General features: G+C 42.5%; 1 pseudogene; it reads right to left on the minus strand.

Moving 5' to 3' along the window:
- Nucleotides 1-3,558: 3,558 nt before the first annotated feature.
- LOC143387520 (semaphorin-4C-like) overlaps nt 3,559-18,290 on the minus strand; it is a 50,393-nt pseudogene continuing 35,661 nt past the window's right edge.

Below are 18,290 nucleotides of genomic sequence, written 5' to 3' on the forward strand. Positions count from 1 at the left end.
AGAATCTGGGTGTCCTGGGGGAAGGAACAGTGGGTGGGCAGTCAGGGGCAAGGCCCTACCTAGTTTGGGAGATTCCCACAGTGCCCATTCATTGGCCTACTCAGGCACCCACATTCTTGGTATCCACAGTTTAAGCTGCCACCTTCATGTCCTCAAAGCACTTGGTAATGATGAGTAACACCTGCAGTTCCATCTCTGACAGCAGCCAGTACCCTGATTTACTGATCTCACTGAAGGTAGCTCTATACTCTTCCTTGACCTGAAGTTTCTGTGGGGACAGGAAAAAGGCATGAAACACATGAGTGGAGGCAGATCAGGTATAAAGCATTCTGCAAATATGATGGTGCCCTAACTGTCAGCACTAGCTCCTGCCCAGTGTGGTGGGGAAGACACACTCCGGTAGGCGGAGCTGCAACATAGGGCTGGGGGTTGAAAATGAGTTATATAAGAACTGTAAATTGCTTCAGGTCAATTTGGTATCACTTGTGTTTTGACACAAAGTTATGGAGTATATCTTGTTTCCAATGTTTTTTTAGTATAAGTGATTGCGGATCTGTATGTACTTTTTTGGTAAATTATTTTATTGAAATTATTATTTGAAATAATAATTTTTTTATTGAAATAAAAATTTACAAAGAATAGGTAACTATCCCCAAGGAGTTTATTGATTAAAAATATTAACTAGTTGGCTATTTTATCTGCACATAATTAGTGGAAGTTTTAGTTGTTTCATACTGATTGGACTGAAGTAAATTTGAATATATATTTAAGATAAATATGAACTCTGATAAATTTTAAGTTATTCACTTCATAAATTATGTTTTTGGAAAAAACCTCATGGTACTTTTAGTTGAGGAAAGTAAATGTCTTATCTGGAGCTTGGCCCCAAACAAAGAAAGGCACCTTGAGTTATTCATTCTCAGCAAGTAACATTTCTTTCCATACCTTTATTCATCCACTATATAGCTATTGTAAATCAGTGAAACTATTTTGCAGTAAATTCAGAAGATATGAATATCTTCTTCTAACCAGTTCTCTATCTCAATTTCTTTAGGAATAACGAGCAGCACCTATGTTCCCAATGGAACCTGGAGGAAATTAACAATAATGTTGAGGAAATAGGTCCTCCATATGATTAGATTGGTTTTATATCCATCAATCAATCATTCAATAAATGTTTTGAACACTAACCAGCATTGTGTTTCATAGATACATGGTGATGTATCTGTGGAAAACAAACAGACAAACATTGTTTTTTTTTTTTTTTAATTCTTGTCTCTCTTTATAAAATTTGCATTGTTGTTAGGATAAATAAACCAAGTTATTGATTGCTTAGCATAGTTATATTCTTTAGCTATTATTTTCACTATACTTAGTATTCCAAAATAATGATAGTTAATCTCATTAAATAATGGCTAATTAACAAGATTTTAAATTGGTACATTTCTGGGAAGCCCCTTGGAATATAAAACAATAAACAAACAGAGGTCCAATATTCCCATTTGACAAGACACAATTATTTGCCTTAATTAAATTAAGATTTTCAGAATTATTGTGGGGGTAAATTTGTTAAACTTGTGCTTCAAGGAATTTCAGGTTTCTTGTAGTTCTTGTAAAATCAATTCTTTTATATTACTCAGGGAATGGAAGCAAGTGCAAGTTTAGAATTTTATTTTTGTCAGGGTAACCAATTTTTGAAAAGCTAAGCTTGGTTTCTTTTTTCTGACTTATAAAATAAGAGTCAAGAATTATCTTCCCAAATGAGTATAAAATACTAAATATCAATATTTACCTCCAACTCGTAGATTTGGGCAAATAATAATTTGAAAAGTTAAAGAAACTTGTTTAATGTAATGAACTCAGGGGTGTGCTTCTACTGAACTACTCCTCAGCCCTTTTTGTTTTGTGAGACAGGGCCTCACTAAATTGTCCAAGTTGTCTTGGAGCATGCAATCTTCCCACTGAGACTCTGGAGTCACTGAGATTACAGGCCAGCATGATACTATATGGAGCTTACATGGAGTTTATGGAAAGGTAAGAATAATGCATATGTGTGTATCTTATACATAAATATATGCTTAGTCTGAAATATATCTGTGTGCATAAACTGTGTGTGTGTATGTATATATTACGGTGGTGCTAGGTGCTCTGAAGTCAGTGAAGGGCTATAATGCAGTGGGCAGGGATGGCCTCCCTGATAAGGTAACAAATGAACAAAACATAAAAGTGAGAAAAGGGACCATTTGAATAGATGTACAAAGACAATAAAAGAAGCAGAAACTCCCTCACAAAATCAGACACACTGACTTATCAACTTGGAGTTATAGGACTGAAATCTACATTAAACCCAGGGAGGAAAAAATCCCAAGTTAAGAATATTATATACAAGATTGACCAAATTATGGGCATGCACAGATGTGGCATACTGAATCCTATGATAATGTATATTTACAATATACCAATTTTTAAAAGTTATAATCTAAGTTGAGTGTGGTGGTGAATGCCTGTAATCCCAATGACTCAGAGTGAGGCAAGAAGATCTGCAGATCAAAGCCTGCTTCAGCAGCTTAGTAAGGCCCTAACCAACCTAGTGAGAACCTGACTCCATATAAAAAATAAAAATTCTGGAAATGTAGCTCAGGGTTAGAGTGTCCCTGGGTTCAATCCCCAGTACCAAAATCCAAAAATAAAATAACAATAATTAAAATATAAATAAAAAGGAGAACATCTAAAAGAAACCCAAAAGAACATTATGCATCAAAGATCAATAATCAGATTAAAAGAAGATTTAACAACTGCTGCAGACACAAGCAGATAAAAGAGATTTCCAAAGGACTAAACAACAACAACAACAACAACCTGTCATTCTAGATATTTATGACTAGTTAAACTATAACTAGAGTAGGGGCAGGAAAGGACAGCTTTCTCCCTGAAAAAAAAAACTATTAAGCTGTTATTAAACAATTAAACCACATATTTTGGTGCACACCAGTAATCCAAGCAGCTCTGGAGGCTGATAGCAGAGGATTGCAAGTTCAAGGACAATCTCAGCAACTTAGTGAGGATTTAAGGAATTCAGGGAGATGCTGTCTGTAAGTAAAATATAAAAAAAGATCTTGGGATGTGGCAACCCTGGATTCAGTCCCCAGTACAAAAAATAATACATCTGAATAAAGCAAAATGACCCCAGAGAAAAGGTATCATTTGAAGGAGGAATAATTCACACAATAGAATTGAAAAAGATCTTTATCATTGTGGAATTAGAAAATACATAAACAAAGAAACAAAATGGAGTCAGGTGACAACAGTGTTCTGAGGACAGCAAGATGAGAGGTGTGTCAGAGCAACCTGGAGGGGAAGGGCCCTGCTTTGGACAGGGCAAGTTTTCTTTCTCAACATCAGCACAACTGAACTTCTGAGCCAGAACAGTCCTTAGGGTGAGAGCTGACCTGGGCATGAAAGGATGTAGACAACACCTGCCATTTTAACAACCAAAAGTGTCTCTAAACAAAATCACAGGCCCTTAGGCCCGATCCTGAGGGCCCTAGAAAGAGGTGTTCAAGAAGGCAGGGGCTGGCCTGGGATGCCAGGAGGTGCAGATAGGGACCCACCTCCAATCTGGCCCCAGAATGTCCAGGCACAATCTAGAGGGGACCTCCAATTACTAGTATCCAACAGGATCTCAAAATTACTCTTCTGTTTCTGAGCTGGAAAGGGGACTGATGTGTTCTTTGAGCAACTCCAGCGGGTACAACAGGGTCCTCTCTGCTGCCTTGATATCTTTTTCCAGATTTTCCTGAAGCCACTGGCAAAGCAACCAAACCAGAAGTACCAGTAACACCAGGGCAAGCACAGCCAGCCACATAAGCCATGGGTATTCCATGGGGGCCTGAACCTCCAGGTCACTGAGGGGCCCACTATCACAGCCACAAGATACCCCTCAACAGCCAGCCATGTCCCCTACTCCTCTGAAAAGCAGTTGTAGGCCCCAGAATGGTGATATTGGGCAGTCATCACCACCAGGGCTTGGAGATGGGCATCATAGTGGATGTAGCCTGGCTCATCTGCAGGTAGGTCCTGGCCCTCAAAGATCCAGCGGGCATAGGCCAACTTGGAGGAGAGGAACAGGGAAGTACCAAGTCTGTGCCCACTACCATTGTGATGTTTTTCAGCATTCACCTGACTGTAGCAACAGAGAGAGAAGGTAGCAGAGTCAGTGCAAGAGACCAAGGGCCAGGGAGGTGTGATGTGGAAAATCCACCTAAGGACCACAGCCCATCTGGAGTGGAGGGGAACACAAAAAAGCTCACCTTTCTTAGTGCCATGAAGGTCACAAAAGCCTATGGTATCTGAGATCCCCATGTTCTGAACAAGTAGAGATCTGGCAGAGGAAAGGGGTATCAGAAGCGTGGTTCTAACCACCGTATCCACACACCTTCCTGGTCCCAGCCCTTGCAGAACCCAGCTCACCCAGAGTAGCTGGCCACAGACAAACAGTGACTAGTGTTGATGCACCAGGCAGAGTAGGAGTCCCGCGCAAGGACACAGTCTGCACAGATGTGGTACTTCACAGAGTCTGCCAGGGGCAGCTGGACCAACTGAGAGCAGGAGCCAGCAAAGAGAAGCTTCTATGGGAGAAGAGGAGTGAGAGGGTTGGTAGGGCCACATGCATCCCAGGGCTGCTCAGACTCCAAGGAGCACAAGCATGAGAGGTGCCCACATGAAGAAGAGGCAGAAGACAGCACTGCAAAGGAAGGTGTAAGTCTCAAGAAAACAGGGAGGCTATACACACAGAAGGCATGAAACATTTTCCTCCAGTGCTCTTGGCTCTCACAATGGCACCAGCACAGCATAAGGTGTTCTCTGTTTGAATGGTAACTGCCAATCTGAGTGTTTACACAACCCCATATTCTTTCTGCCATTACTCCATGTGCTGGGGAACAATTTTAAGTGATAATAGCTGCAAAAGGCAAACAAATCATCATCCAGAGGATGCTGCAAATGTGTATGAGGGTTAAGGAAAAAGACAACACTTCAGGGGACATGGTGGGGAATCAGCGGGTCAGGCCCCGAGCACCACTGGGGTCTAGGCAGAAACCAACGCTGGGAGGGCACCATAAACATGTCAAAGCTGGGGAAGTCTGGCGAGTATGGAGAGGATCAGAGAGGAGGCTGTAAGCAGAGTCCTGGACCCACATAGAGGTGTCTAAAAAAAACATGAGTTTTCTCCAGGACTAATTCTGGGAATGCAGCCCTGCAGGGACCAGGGTATACATAATGCTCCTGTAGAGTGCCAATCCTGTCAGCACACACCATGACTTCCCAGGCTTGCCCTGAGCTGACTTAGGTGTGCTGAACTGGCCAACCATGCCAACCTGATTTGGGGATGGTGGAGTGGGTGCAATGGCAGTGCATGGAGTCTAATTAGCTACCTTGCTTGGTGACAGCACAAGGCTTTCCACAGTTTCCTTATCAAACACTTGCAGTTCCTCAATCAGGTGGACCCCAGGCTTCAGGATCACAGCCTTGAGCAGCCAGCCATCTCCTGGAAAAGTCTGGAGAAGGGAGTGTCAATGACAGGGAATGAGGCTCTTGGGTGTCTCCCAGCTCCTGACACACCCAAGAGCTTACCTACCTGTGCCAATGAACAGCAGTGTATAGGTGGCTTTGTCAAATCTTGTAAATTGGTCAGCCACCAGGTGGGTGAAGTTGGTGCTTTCATGAGCAGGGGCTGGCCCCATGAAGGCTCTACCTGCTCGTCCATCAGTGGGTGCTTCTTGATGAAGATGAGGGTTCTGTCAGCTAGCTCCAGAGAACTGGTGTGACCATGGTGATGGTGCCATTTGTTGATGCACTTGTGAGGGTAGGGGTATGGACAGGGGAGCTATCAGCTGGTGGGAGGCCACTGGAACTGACAGGGAACACTTCCTGCCCAAAGGACTCACTGAACCAGGCTGGGGGCTGGGTACTGGGTCAGTGTATTGACCCCACTTCTGCACTTCCTCAAACAACCCAGGGTTGGTTTCTGCCTAGTCCCCAGTGGTGCTCTGGGCCTGACCTGCTGATTCACCACCATGTCCCCCTCCTTGTAGGGACCTTGGAACACCCACTGGATCTCTTCCGACTGGTACTCACAGACTGAGGAAAGGTCCACATTACCCCTGTTGCAATGAGAGAGGGATCTCAAGGGTCAGGTCCGATGCCCACCTTAACATCTCACCCCAGCTCCAGAGATTGTAGGAATGTAGGGATCAGCAGAAAATGCTCATGGGCAGAATAATATATCAGCAGGCAGATCTAAGGTGCCACCAGGCAGGGCCTTGCCTTCTTTTCCCAGGGGCCTTTAAAAGGGGCAAGTACTCAGTGTTCCAGACACTGACCACTTGGATGTCCCTATAGGACAACATGGTTCAGGCCCTCCCACCCACATACTGCCCTTGACCTGAACACCTGCCCATCCCCACCCCAGCATTCCTGGCCAACTCACCATCACATATGAAATACACCAAAGAAGGTGGTCTTGTTCCAGGAGGCACCCTGTAGGGTGTGCACAGCCTGCAGCTGGTTGAAATAGAGCTGCTGGTTGGGCACTGAGCACCCCAGCCGTGACTTCAGGAATGTGCTCCACTTCTTCTGCAGTGTGCGTGCACCGGCTATGTCACTCTGGCAGATATGAAGGGGATGCAGTGGGTCAGCCGCTGCCCAGCCCACAGGGTTCCCAGGGCTCATGCTGGGGGCTCAATACCTTGCAGACACGGGCAACTTGGGCTAGCAGCTGCTTGGCACAGCAGTCGTATTCCACCACGCTCTCACTGAAGAAGTACACCTTGTCGTCATCCCCTGTGATGCTCCCCACACACTCAGGGACATAGGCAGAGGCAATGAAGTGGGGCCCTGCTGCAAGGCAAGGAGGTTCAGTCATGAGGTGACAAGGACCTCACAGGTTTCCCACCCTGGGCTTCCCCAGTCCTTCTCCTTGCTCACTGTTGAGCCATAAGGCCTCGTACTCTGCCTTCATGGGGTGATAGGGCCCCATGTTCTGGAGGATGACAGGCTGGGTGCCCAGGAAGTTATTGAGGGTGGCTGAGTACAACTCACGATCTGTGGGAAATGGAAGGATAGTCAGGCCATAAACAAGGTGTAGACACCCCAGAGTGTGTCAAGTTCCAAGGAACTCACCCAAAACAGGCACAGCCACTCACCTACAAGAAGGCCAATGTGGCCCATAGCTGGGTCATAGGGACAATTCCCTTTCCCATCATCAAAATCTTCATGCTCCAAAGTGAAGGTGAGCATGTTCTAGAGGCAGAGGGAGCCAGTCAGGAGGATGAGCATGAAGGCAGGACCCCATACTGGAGGCCAGGGTGGCAGGCAGCCAGGGTGGGGCAGCATTTACAGTGTAGGTGCACTTGGGCTGAAAGGTGTAGGTACTACAGACATACAGATGGGAGGTGTTGTAAGGCTGCAGGAAGCAGATGCAGTTGAAACACTCCATCTTGGGGATAAAGGGATCAGTCAGTGAGACCCCTAGGTGAGGGCCACTAGTGCCGAGGCTAAAGAGAGGTCTGCCCTCAAATGACAGTACTCCAGGGAACAGTGCCCTGTGAGGCCCAGGAGGCCAGCAGTGCCTGAGCATCCACATGGTTGCTCTTCCCTTTTTCAGTACACTCAATCTTCTTATCAGTTGGTGCCTCCCAGAAGATCTAGTGGACAAGGAATATGGTAATGTCATAAGTAGATGCAGAGAAGGATGATACCCTGTGGGAAATCTTGATCCTCATCCTCCGGAAGCTTCTTTCAGTAGAGGACAGAAGCCCCTAGCCACCAGCAAGGAGTCATGGCACTTGTCTTCCAAGTCACTCAGGAGGCTGAGGCAGAAGTATTACAAATTGAAGGCCAGCCCTTGCAACGTAGTAAGAACTTGTATGTAAATAAAGTTTGAAAAGGGACTGGGAATGCAGCTCATAGAGTGTCCCTGTGTTTAAGCTCAAGTACATGGGTATGTTTGGGGGGAGTCCCATAGTACTTCATCATGGCATAATCCAGTAAGTGCCATAGAAGGGAAGAGAGAGCTTGCTGATCCTGATGGGGGTTGGGAAGGCCTGGGGGCACACTATTTGATGAGATACCATGTGGTTTAATTGGGTCAAATGGTGGTTGCCTTCTAAGCTTTCTGAGGAATCTCCATATTGCTTTCCAGAGTGGCTGTATCCATCCAAATTGATTTATTCTAAGCAAGTGTCTTCCCATGTCTTTTAAGTTTAGAGGCAAGGAGTTCTTTTTCCAAGGATGTCATGCCAATTTTTAAATTATTGTTGAAACTCCAAATATGTGTAGCTTTTCTTCCACCCTTCCCACAGATAAGTAAATGAATATCACAGTATCTCACTGGATCTCCAGTGCCCATACGTGTTTGCAGCTGATGGCAGGGTTGAAGTTTTGTGGCAGAGATCAGACAGCACAGGCTCAGAATGTTCCTCTCCTCCTTATTTCCCATCCTTTTATCATTGGAGATGGAGCCCAGCAGCCTGCTTGAATCCTTAGGTAGTGTGACCCTAGAATATTAGTGGCATTATTTCTACTCTCCATTAGGCACCAATAGCAAAAAAGCAAATTGGGAGCACACTTATAGCATCTGCAGTAAGTATGAAGTTTGTGTGCATCTGTTGGGCTGCAGTGATGAGATGAATCCTCTTTGTTAATATGTGACTTGCAACTTGAAGCCTCCCCAGTCTCTGAATTATAAAGCAGGTTGCTCTGTGGGCAGCCTTTATGCCAGAGAACACATGGAACAGAGCAAGGGATAATCCTGGGAATGCAAAGAGCACACTGGAATTTGTTTTCCTTTCCCTTTTGGTGGTGACTTTAGGTAATGGCTTCTTCAAACCCTGGCTGATTCCATAAAGCCTTGGAAGTAAGGGCTGCTAGAAATGAGAGCACACTGAAGTATGTCAGCAAAAGAAGAACAAGGGGCTGCTCTTGTAACATGCACTCTAGTACCTTGACCCCTCTCCTAAAAACTATAGTTCCGAGTCAGGCGTGGTTGTGCATACCTGTAATCCTAGTGGCTCTAAAGGCTGAGGCAGGAGGATTGCAAGTTCAAAGCCAGCCTCAGCAAAAGCAAGGCCCTAAGCAACTCAGTGAGACCCTGATGAATATGAAAAAGGGCTGGGGATGTGGGTCAGTGGTTAAGTGTCCCTGGGTTCAATCCCCTGTAAAGGGGGAGGGGTTTGAGTATGCTAATTATATAGAATAGTGGGTTTTGTGGTGGTATATTTGAAACTGCATATACCATAACTGTAGCATAGACAAAGGGGTCAGAGGGAGAGTTGAAGGGATGCAAGGGGAGGGTACCCTGAATGAAATATATCAATCAGAATATAAATCCTATAAAGAAAGAAACTTTCAAGCCTGCCACAGAACTAAGACTCTGTCTACCACAAACAGATGGAGCTGGGGGTGGGGGGCTTATGTCATGTCCCTTTGGCTTGGAAACAAATATTTGTAAACACTTTTTCAGAACCTAACATAAATTGAGACTGAAATAGAAGACAGGAACTTATTATATTTGATCATGACCTGTTGGCATATTACTTAAGATTTATTGATTCCCTTCTTCTATAATTCCATAGTCATAAATAGAATTGGAATCATTTTGTTAAAAGCTAGAATGCTAGGTAGTGCTTGTCCTGGAGAAAATGTACCAGAAGTTTGTGCCTCAAAGAAGTGGAGTGGAGTTACAGCTACAAACCTGTTTTCTCTGATATCCATTTCTAGGAAATTGTTTTCACAATATCTGAGCATCTCTTAATTAATTGGTAAAATGAATTTCTGAGCAGAATTGTACTGTGGTCTGATAAGCCAGAAAATCCCCTCTTATTCACCCCTCACAAACACTCTGCTTAGCATTTTTAGAAGGATTCTCCCCTCTTCAAAGATGAAGAATGATTGTTGTTTTTATTTTATCAATCCACATATTTAAACAAGTTTTTTTCTGTTTTGTTTTATACCTGAAATTGAACCCAAGGACAGTTAACCACTGAGCTATATCCCCATCCCTTTTTCTATTTTATTTAGAGACAGGATCTCACTAAGTTGCTGAGGCTGGCTTTGAACTTGCAATCCACTTATCTCAGCCTTCAGAGCTGCTGAGATTACAGGGGTGCACCACTGAACCCAGCTAAATGTAACTTTTTAATTCCACTTCTACACATGGGTGTATAAAGTCAATGTGACCTCAACTGATGTAACCTGCAGATTAGCCACTGGTAAACACAAACAAGATTGGTGACTTTTTAAGCAAATGGTTAGACATGTCATCACTTTTCACAGTTTGTCCATGGTTAGCATATACAGTTTCAGCAAGAATCTTGCAGTTTCTGATGTAAGTTCTTGCCATAAATTTTTATTGGGGGAGGGGCAGGGATAGGAGCTGGGATTTTCACACTAAAGCCTGCTGTTCATTGTGTGGATAATCCTCAGTTTTTTTCTTTGCATTTGACTGTGCAGATGACATAAAAACATTTTGTGAATTGGAAAGTGTGATCACATTCCCCCTCAGGTTTCATTGAGGCACAGATTCCTAGTGAATCTAGTTTATGCCTGCACATTTTTGGGGAGTTGAAGTACTTTTGCTCTGAAGGATGCTGCAGCCAATTTTCAAGTGGAAAAAAAGTTATCTCTAATACATGTGAAATTTTTCACTACATAAGAGGAAGGAAGTTGGAAAACAGCTTTTTTCTTTTTCTTTTTTTGTACCTGGGATTGAACTCAGTGGCACTCAACTACTGAGCCACATCCCAGTCCCGTCCCTTTTTAATTTTATTTCGAGACAGGTTTTCCCTGACTTGCTTAGGGCCTTGCTAAGTTATTGAGGCTGGCTTTGAACTTGCCAACTTCCTGCCTCAGCCTCCTGAGCTGCTGGGATTACAGGCATGCCCAGCTAGGAAGCAGTTTTAAGTCACAGAGACATTTGATGTGCATGTTTGTGTGAGTTAGAGTCTTACTAGAGACATTTTTTAAAATAGTTTTTAAGTTAGAGATGAACTCAATATCATTATCTGGTTTATGTATTTTTATGCGGTGCTGAGGATTGAACCCCAGTGCCTCACTTGTGCTAGGCAAGCACTCTACCACTGAGCCACAATGCCAGCCCACAAATTAATGTATTAAAGCTCAGATTTTCCTCCTGTCAAGTGGAGTATTACCAACATACTTCACAGGGTTGCAAAGAGGAGTTAGAAAAAGTGCTTAGAAGAATATATTCTCTATAATCCTTAGATATTGTGATTAATGTATCATGCACAATTTCTAGTAGCTTACATCATAAGATACAGCTAAAAAGGGTGAAATGAATATCCCCCAGTGGTAGAAAGTGGTAGAAAAAGCAATTTGAAACATTCTGGAGTCCTGATACATTTTTGCTCTGGAGTCCTGATACATTCTTATTCAGATCGTGAATGGGGTTCTGTGTGTCCCTCCTATGGTCCATGATGGTTTTGCTAGGTTTGTATATAGTAGGAGTACATGTAGAGCAGCAGATGATACAGCCTCAGGGCCAGGCTGTATTTATTCACATTATCTGGGAAAAGACCTGAGGTTCCGGGGGGAGGAAACAAACAGTAGCTGATAAAGTTTGATGGTACTAAGCATGATTCCAGAGAAAGCAATGCTCCCCAGCTAGCTGGTGACAGATTCCTGCTTGCTCTTCCTTTAAGCTAAGAGATGAGCAGAGGCTGATGGGCAGGGAGTGGGCGTGAGTTTGATTCTTCCTCATGGCTTTATCTTTGTGAAATAGGTTAGGGAGAATGTTATTTGGACCTTCAGGATATTTCTGTACCCCATAATGAGCGAGTCTGTGCTAGACAGATTGATAGCACTCCATAAATAGAGATGGCCCCCACCTAATGATGGGTTGAGTTAAAATATTTCAACTTTACAGTGATGTGAGAGCAGATCTTGGCAACCACTCTGTTTTTTTTTTCACTTTGAGTTCAATATTCAGTGAATTCCATGAGCCTTACAACACTGTGTTATAAATTGAGCTCTGTGCTGGGCACAGGGGTGCAGGCCTGCACCTGTAATCCCAGCAGTTTGGGAGGCTGAAGCCAGAATATCACAAGTTCTAATTCAGCTTTACCAATTTAGCGAGGCCCTAAGCAACTCAGCGCAACTCTGTCTCTAAATAAAATACAAAATAGGGATGAGATGTGCCTCAGTGGTTGAGCACCCCTGAGTTCAATCTCCAGTACCCCCTCACAACAAAAAGAGGTATGGCATCAGTGATTTTGCTCTGCAGCAGACTCACACCACTGGAGTTTGTTTAAGGCAAGCTAGGCTGAGATTTGATATTTGGTGGGTTAAGTGTATTGAATGCATTTTAATACAATGTTTTTAACTTCCTGTGGGCATCCTTTTATTGTAGATTGAAGAGCACGAATTGGTTAGTGGGTTAAGGATTAGGGGACAACCTCTAAATGTTTATGTCATCTATAGAAAAGCAAAGAACTGACATAAAATAGTCTGTGTTAGTTACATATTAAAATTCTTGATGTGCCATATGCTGATAAACGTATAACAAATTATTGCTGTAATGACTGATAACACTCAGTTTGGAATTGGGTAGACATGTTAGCATATGACTCTTTGGAGCCAGTACAAACTTATAAACTCACACAACTAATTAATAACCCATGTGTGATGGGTACTGTGCTAAGTGGTTTAGGTATATTTGTTCATTTAAACATCACTGTAACTTTTTTTTTGGTACCAGGGATTGAACCCTGGGGAACTTAACTACAGAGCCACATCCCCAGCTCTTTTTTTATAACCAGAGCCACATCCGCAGCTCTTTTTTATATTTTATTTAAAGACAGGGTCTTGATAAGTAAGTTGCTTAGGGCCTTGCTAAGTTGCTGAGCTGGTTTGAACTTGCAGTCTTCCTGCCTAAGCCTCCAGAGTTGCTGGGATTACTGGTGTGTCACCATGCCTGGCATAGAACCTATTTTGAAAGGAGAAAACTGAAGTTCATAGAGTTCAAGAAGCTAGCCCAAGGTTACATGAGTTGTTAGTGACAGAATTTCCATGGGGACCCACACAGCCTGGCTTCAGGGTTCATGCTGTGGACTCAAAACTATACTGTCACCTCTCAGCAAAATTTCAACATTGCTAATCTGAAGTTTCCTTAAGTTAGAAAAAGTCACACAAGAGTACAGTCTAAATCAGAGCTAAACTTGACTAAATCAACTTTCTCTGTCCCATTTGCAAGCAGGTGCAGCTGTAGGTCGAGGAAATAGGTTCCTTACTCCCTTTGAGTGTCCAGAATTACCCCTTGAAAGCTACATACTCCTCCTGGCTGTGTCTTCTCTCCCACAGGCATCCCTCTTTCCCCAGACTGTGCCAAGCATACATCACTCTCTTCATACAGGAGTCTACAAGGGCCTCCAAAAGCATATTTAAGTGTTACCTTATGGCTAATTTTCTCCCTGGAATCAGCCACTGTGGACTTCTGAGGAACCAAACACTTGCCTTTATCACATTGTTTACACTATACAAGCCATTTTATTTTATTTTATTCTTGTACCAGGGATTGAACCCAATGGTGTTTAACAACTGAGCCACATCCCCAGCCCTTTTCTTGTATTTTATTTTGAGATAGGGACTCGCTGAGTTGCCTAAAGCCTCACTATATTGCTGATACTAGCCTTGAAGTTGACATCTTCCTCCCTCAGCCCCCTGAGCTGCTGGAATTACAGGTATGCACCACCCCCCCAGCACATTCTCAGCCCCCTCCATCACTCAGACACTCATACTCCACCGCAACTGTACACTTTTGAGTTATTTTTCAAGCTACCCCCTAGGGCCCTCTTCTTCACAGGAGTGCTCCTTTTGTCACCAAATAATGTAGATCAGTGCCTTTAAAATAAAAATGTCTTAATTTGAAGATTCTTTTTCCCTTTGGTCATTCTAGGCAAAGAAATGGCATTTCTTCTCACTGTGAACCATCAGGACGCTGCAATGTAGGACACATTTTTTGTTGATATTTTGTTCTCTCAGTGGGATCATTGTAGATATTTCTGCCACATCAATCTGGGTTGTGTTATCCATCTGGCATACACTACGGAGGATGGACATGGTCAGGAAGAAAAGGGCAGTGGTGTCCAGGGCTTATCTCTACCTAATGGTGGACCATTATAGTGGCCTGGAGCAAAGGGTAGAGCTATTGCACCTCTGAAGGGTGCACAGCTGCCTACAGATTCACCTGTGACAGTTTCTTACCCTGAAGTGTACAGGGTAGACCAGGCACAGTGGTGCATGCCTGTCATCCCAGCATCTCAGGAGGCTGAAGCAGGAGGATCACAAGTTCAAAGCCAACCTCAGAAACTTAGTGAGGTGCCAAGCATCCCAGTGAGACCCTGTCTCTAAAAAAATACAAAATAGTGCTGAGGATGTGACTCAGTGGTAAAGTGCCCCTGAGTTCAATCCCGGGTTACCCTGGTCCCTCCAAAAAAAAAAAAAAAGAGCTGCTGGAAAGGGTTTGACATCTTTCTCACTCTGGGTAACGTGACTGTCATGTCAGTATTTTAGCCTCACATCAGTGATGCCCAGGCAGCTTTATCTATTGATGGTCATCTCGCATGCCCCAATTATAGCCTGTCTTATGTCTTTTGCATAACTCAGTCCTGCACCATCAATGCTGCTTGATGTTGATAGTGACCATGAAATAATTAGAAGGTGGGGCATGATATAGGTGGGTACATGCACACTTGGTGGCTAAAAGTTTTCATGGTTCTGTGTGTATTCATAAAGAACCATGAAAGTGTCAAGAGCATTGATTTTTGAGGTTACAAATTAAATCTGGTGTGTAGGAAAATTTGCACAGATAGAAACTATTAATAATGAGGATTGAATGTCTCTCTCCCTGTGTGTGCAGCTGGAAAGAGGAAACAATTTTGTGATGCAGTGAAAAATCCCTCACCTACCAATTTATAACACTTTAGCTTTGGCTAAATCTCCAATTTCTCTTATCCTTCTGTAAAATGGAATGATATCATAGGGATTTATGAGCATTAAATAATTTGATGACCTTAGAACAGTAGGTAGTTGATACATATGTGTGTCCCCTGCATAGATAGTATTATTTTGGTGGATGTGGGTGGTTGTGATGGTGACGTGAGCCTTGGAGACATTAAGCATCAACCTCAGCATCCTAATAGTGAAAGGAATAATGTTTCTGGGTATTCTGGTTTATTTTCCACTCAGTACATACTGTAATAACTATTTGGAAGAATATTGTGAGCATTCAATAAAATATCTTGCTGGATAGATTTTGGTCATCTTTGAATCCCAATACAATTGGGAGCAGTTTCACAGTCATGGAACAGTATAGATATCGCTTATCATTTTCCTTCTGATTATAAGTATCACCTAGGATATGTAATTTTTTTTCAGTATTGAGGGTGGAACCCAGGGCCTTGCATATGCTAGGCAAGTGCTCTACCACTGAGATGCATCCCCAGCCTATTCTGATTCTCCTTCTTCTTCTTATTATTATTATTTTGAGACAGGGTCTTCCCAAGTTGTTGAGGCTGGCCTGAAATGTGTCACCCTATTGCCTCAGCCTCTCAAGATGCTAGGATTATAGGTATGTGCCACTGTGACCAGCAAGAAACACAAGTTATTTTTTTTGTACCAGGAAATGAACCCAGGGGGCAATTTATCCACTGATCCACATCTCCAGTCCTTTTATATATTTTATTTAGAGACAGGGTATTGCTAAATTGCTTAGGATCTCACTAAGTTGATGAGGCTGGCTTCAAACTTTCAATCCTCCTCCCTCAGACTCCCAAACTGCTGGGAATACAGGTGTAAACCACTGTGCCTGTCAGGATATAGAAATTTCCATGGATGTTATCTTTCCATGAGAATTTTAAAGTTCCTCACTACTTGGCATATTATAGTTCTTGTTAATAATGATTATCAATATTTTGTCTTATGACAGTCATTCATGATAGAGTTGATTTGTCTGTTGGGAGACACATGGCAATGTTTTGCTTGTCACAATTATGCAGAGGTGCTACTAACATCAAGTGAGTAGATAACAGGGACACTGCTAAACCTCCTGCAATGCACACGCCATGCCTTACAGCTGGGACAGCCCAGAATATCAATAGTGCCAGGGCTGAAGCACTCTGCACTAACTGAAAGCTCCTTGGAAGCAGCACAGTGTCCTACTCCCTGTCCTAAGCCCTGGCATGGATCCCTATCAGATCTACCTTGGGTCCTCAGGTACCTCCTGAGTTACATAGTCTACAAACATTTAACCCCTGGGTTTAGCATTTCTGCAGATTAACTTTGTGACTTCTAGATTTCAGGATTCATCCACAGCCATTTTTAATATTTTATTCAGGACAGGGTCTCACTGAATTGGTTAGGGCCTTGATAAGTTCCTGAGGCTGGCCTTGAACTCATGATCCTCCTGCCTCAGCCTCTTAGATGCTGGTATGACAGGTGTGTGCCATGATGCCCATCTCTCTTCTGTTTTTATTTTACATTTTTTATGACAGAGATTTAACACAGGGCCTTGGACATACACATATAGCATACACTACAAATATAATTTTATCCTCTAAAAAATATTAATCTCATAATATCACAGACATTAGGAAAAAAAACAGTATAAACACAGCTCAAAGCACTGTCCATGGACTGCCCACACTCTGTTGAACTGTTGATCCCCAGGCAAGTGAGTACAGAAAGTGAGAGAGTTCAGAAACTTGGGAAGCCATGGGCCAGTGCTTCGTGGTTTCTGTTCTCTGTAGGTATCTGTCTTCACCATATTCAAGAATATGAATTTCTTTTACAATGTATGACCTTTTAGTATTTGAACTTTGCATAATAGTTAAAATTGTTGGATAATTCAAAGACATATTTTTCCAACTTTTATCATGTAAATGTTAAAATGTACAGAGAAGCTGAGGGAGTTCTAGAGTGAACAATTATAGAACTACTAAAAATGTGGATTGGGTTGCCATGCTGCTGCTTGCAGGTCCAGCCAGTGTGGAAATGAAGCCTCTGTTTGGAAATGAACTTCTTCTGGAACAAGTCCTGCTCCTTATTTCATGTATTGTTTCTGCCTGCTGTTGTACCACTCAATCAGGACTGAGTAGTTTCTACAGAGAACTTTAGGCTCTGCTCCTTCACCAAGTAGCAATACATGGTTTTTTCAGAAGCACAGAGAGCCCATATTTGGAACCCCAGTTTTAGCAGGTATTGACATTTAGGTGTCTTAAGTGCACATTTATGTCTCTTTCCCAATGTTACCCTGTCACGTCCTACCCCCAGTCTTCTGCTTATTTTATGGTTTTCTCCTTTCATTCACCTTTTGGTTTACTCTTATCCAACTTCTTTCCTAAATTTATTAGAACTTTTGGTAATTTTTTTTTGTCTTTGTGTGTGTATGTGGGAGTGTATTATGGGCTTTTGTTTTTATTTATTTGTTTTATTTTGGTGACAATAAAAAAAGATATCCAGAGACAATTACAATAATAGTAAAACAGAAACACTTACAAGTGCCAGATGCAAGGCATAGTGAACTATGCCTTACATCAGATTGAATCTGTCACCCCCTATTTTTTTTTGTTTATACACTTCAGTGAAGGAAGTAGAGATATGTTTGATGTCTTCAATTACATTTTTACCTTCCATAAAGTAAGATCATTATCATATTAAAAGAATTTCTTATAAAATGCAGGACACACAAAAGAAGATTTCTCCTATTCATATTTAAAGCTTGAAAAACATTAAGTGCGCTGTATAACAGAAAGAAAGTTTCAACAGGGTGTTTTTAACCATTTAAATTTTTTTCTTTCTATAATGTATATTGTGGGAAGGAACACTTCAACATTTGCTTTCTGGTCACACATAAAACAGTTCTACCTGTCTTCTATGAGGGGAACTATGTTGTATCAAAGGATTTCTTGCAACATTTATAAGGACCTTTCTTTCCCGAAGAATTCCTGCAAAGTATTTCCTGTGGGACAATAAAAATAGTTATCACTTGTTAGGTTTATTTGTTAAGAAACTAATTATGATGAAATGATGAAGATAGTTGTGTCTTAAGTGTAGTTTTAAACTGATTTTTTTTTTTGGTAACAGGCATTGAACCCAGGGGCACTTAGGCACTGAACCACATATTCAGCCCATTTTTTAATTTTTATTTGGATACACGGTCTTTCTAAGTTGCTCAGAGCCTCAATAAGTTGCTGAACATTGCTTTGAACTTGCAATAG

This window comes from Callospermophilus lateralis, unplaced genomic scaffold (genome assembly GCF_048772815.1).
Source record: "Callospermophilus lateralis isolate mCalLat2 unplaced genomic scaffold, mCalLat2.hap1 Scaffold_858, whole genome shotgun sequence".
NCBI classification, from domain to species: Eukaryota; Metazoa; Chordata; class Mammalia; order Rodentia; family Sciuridae; genus Callospermophilus; species Callospermophilus lateralis.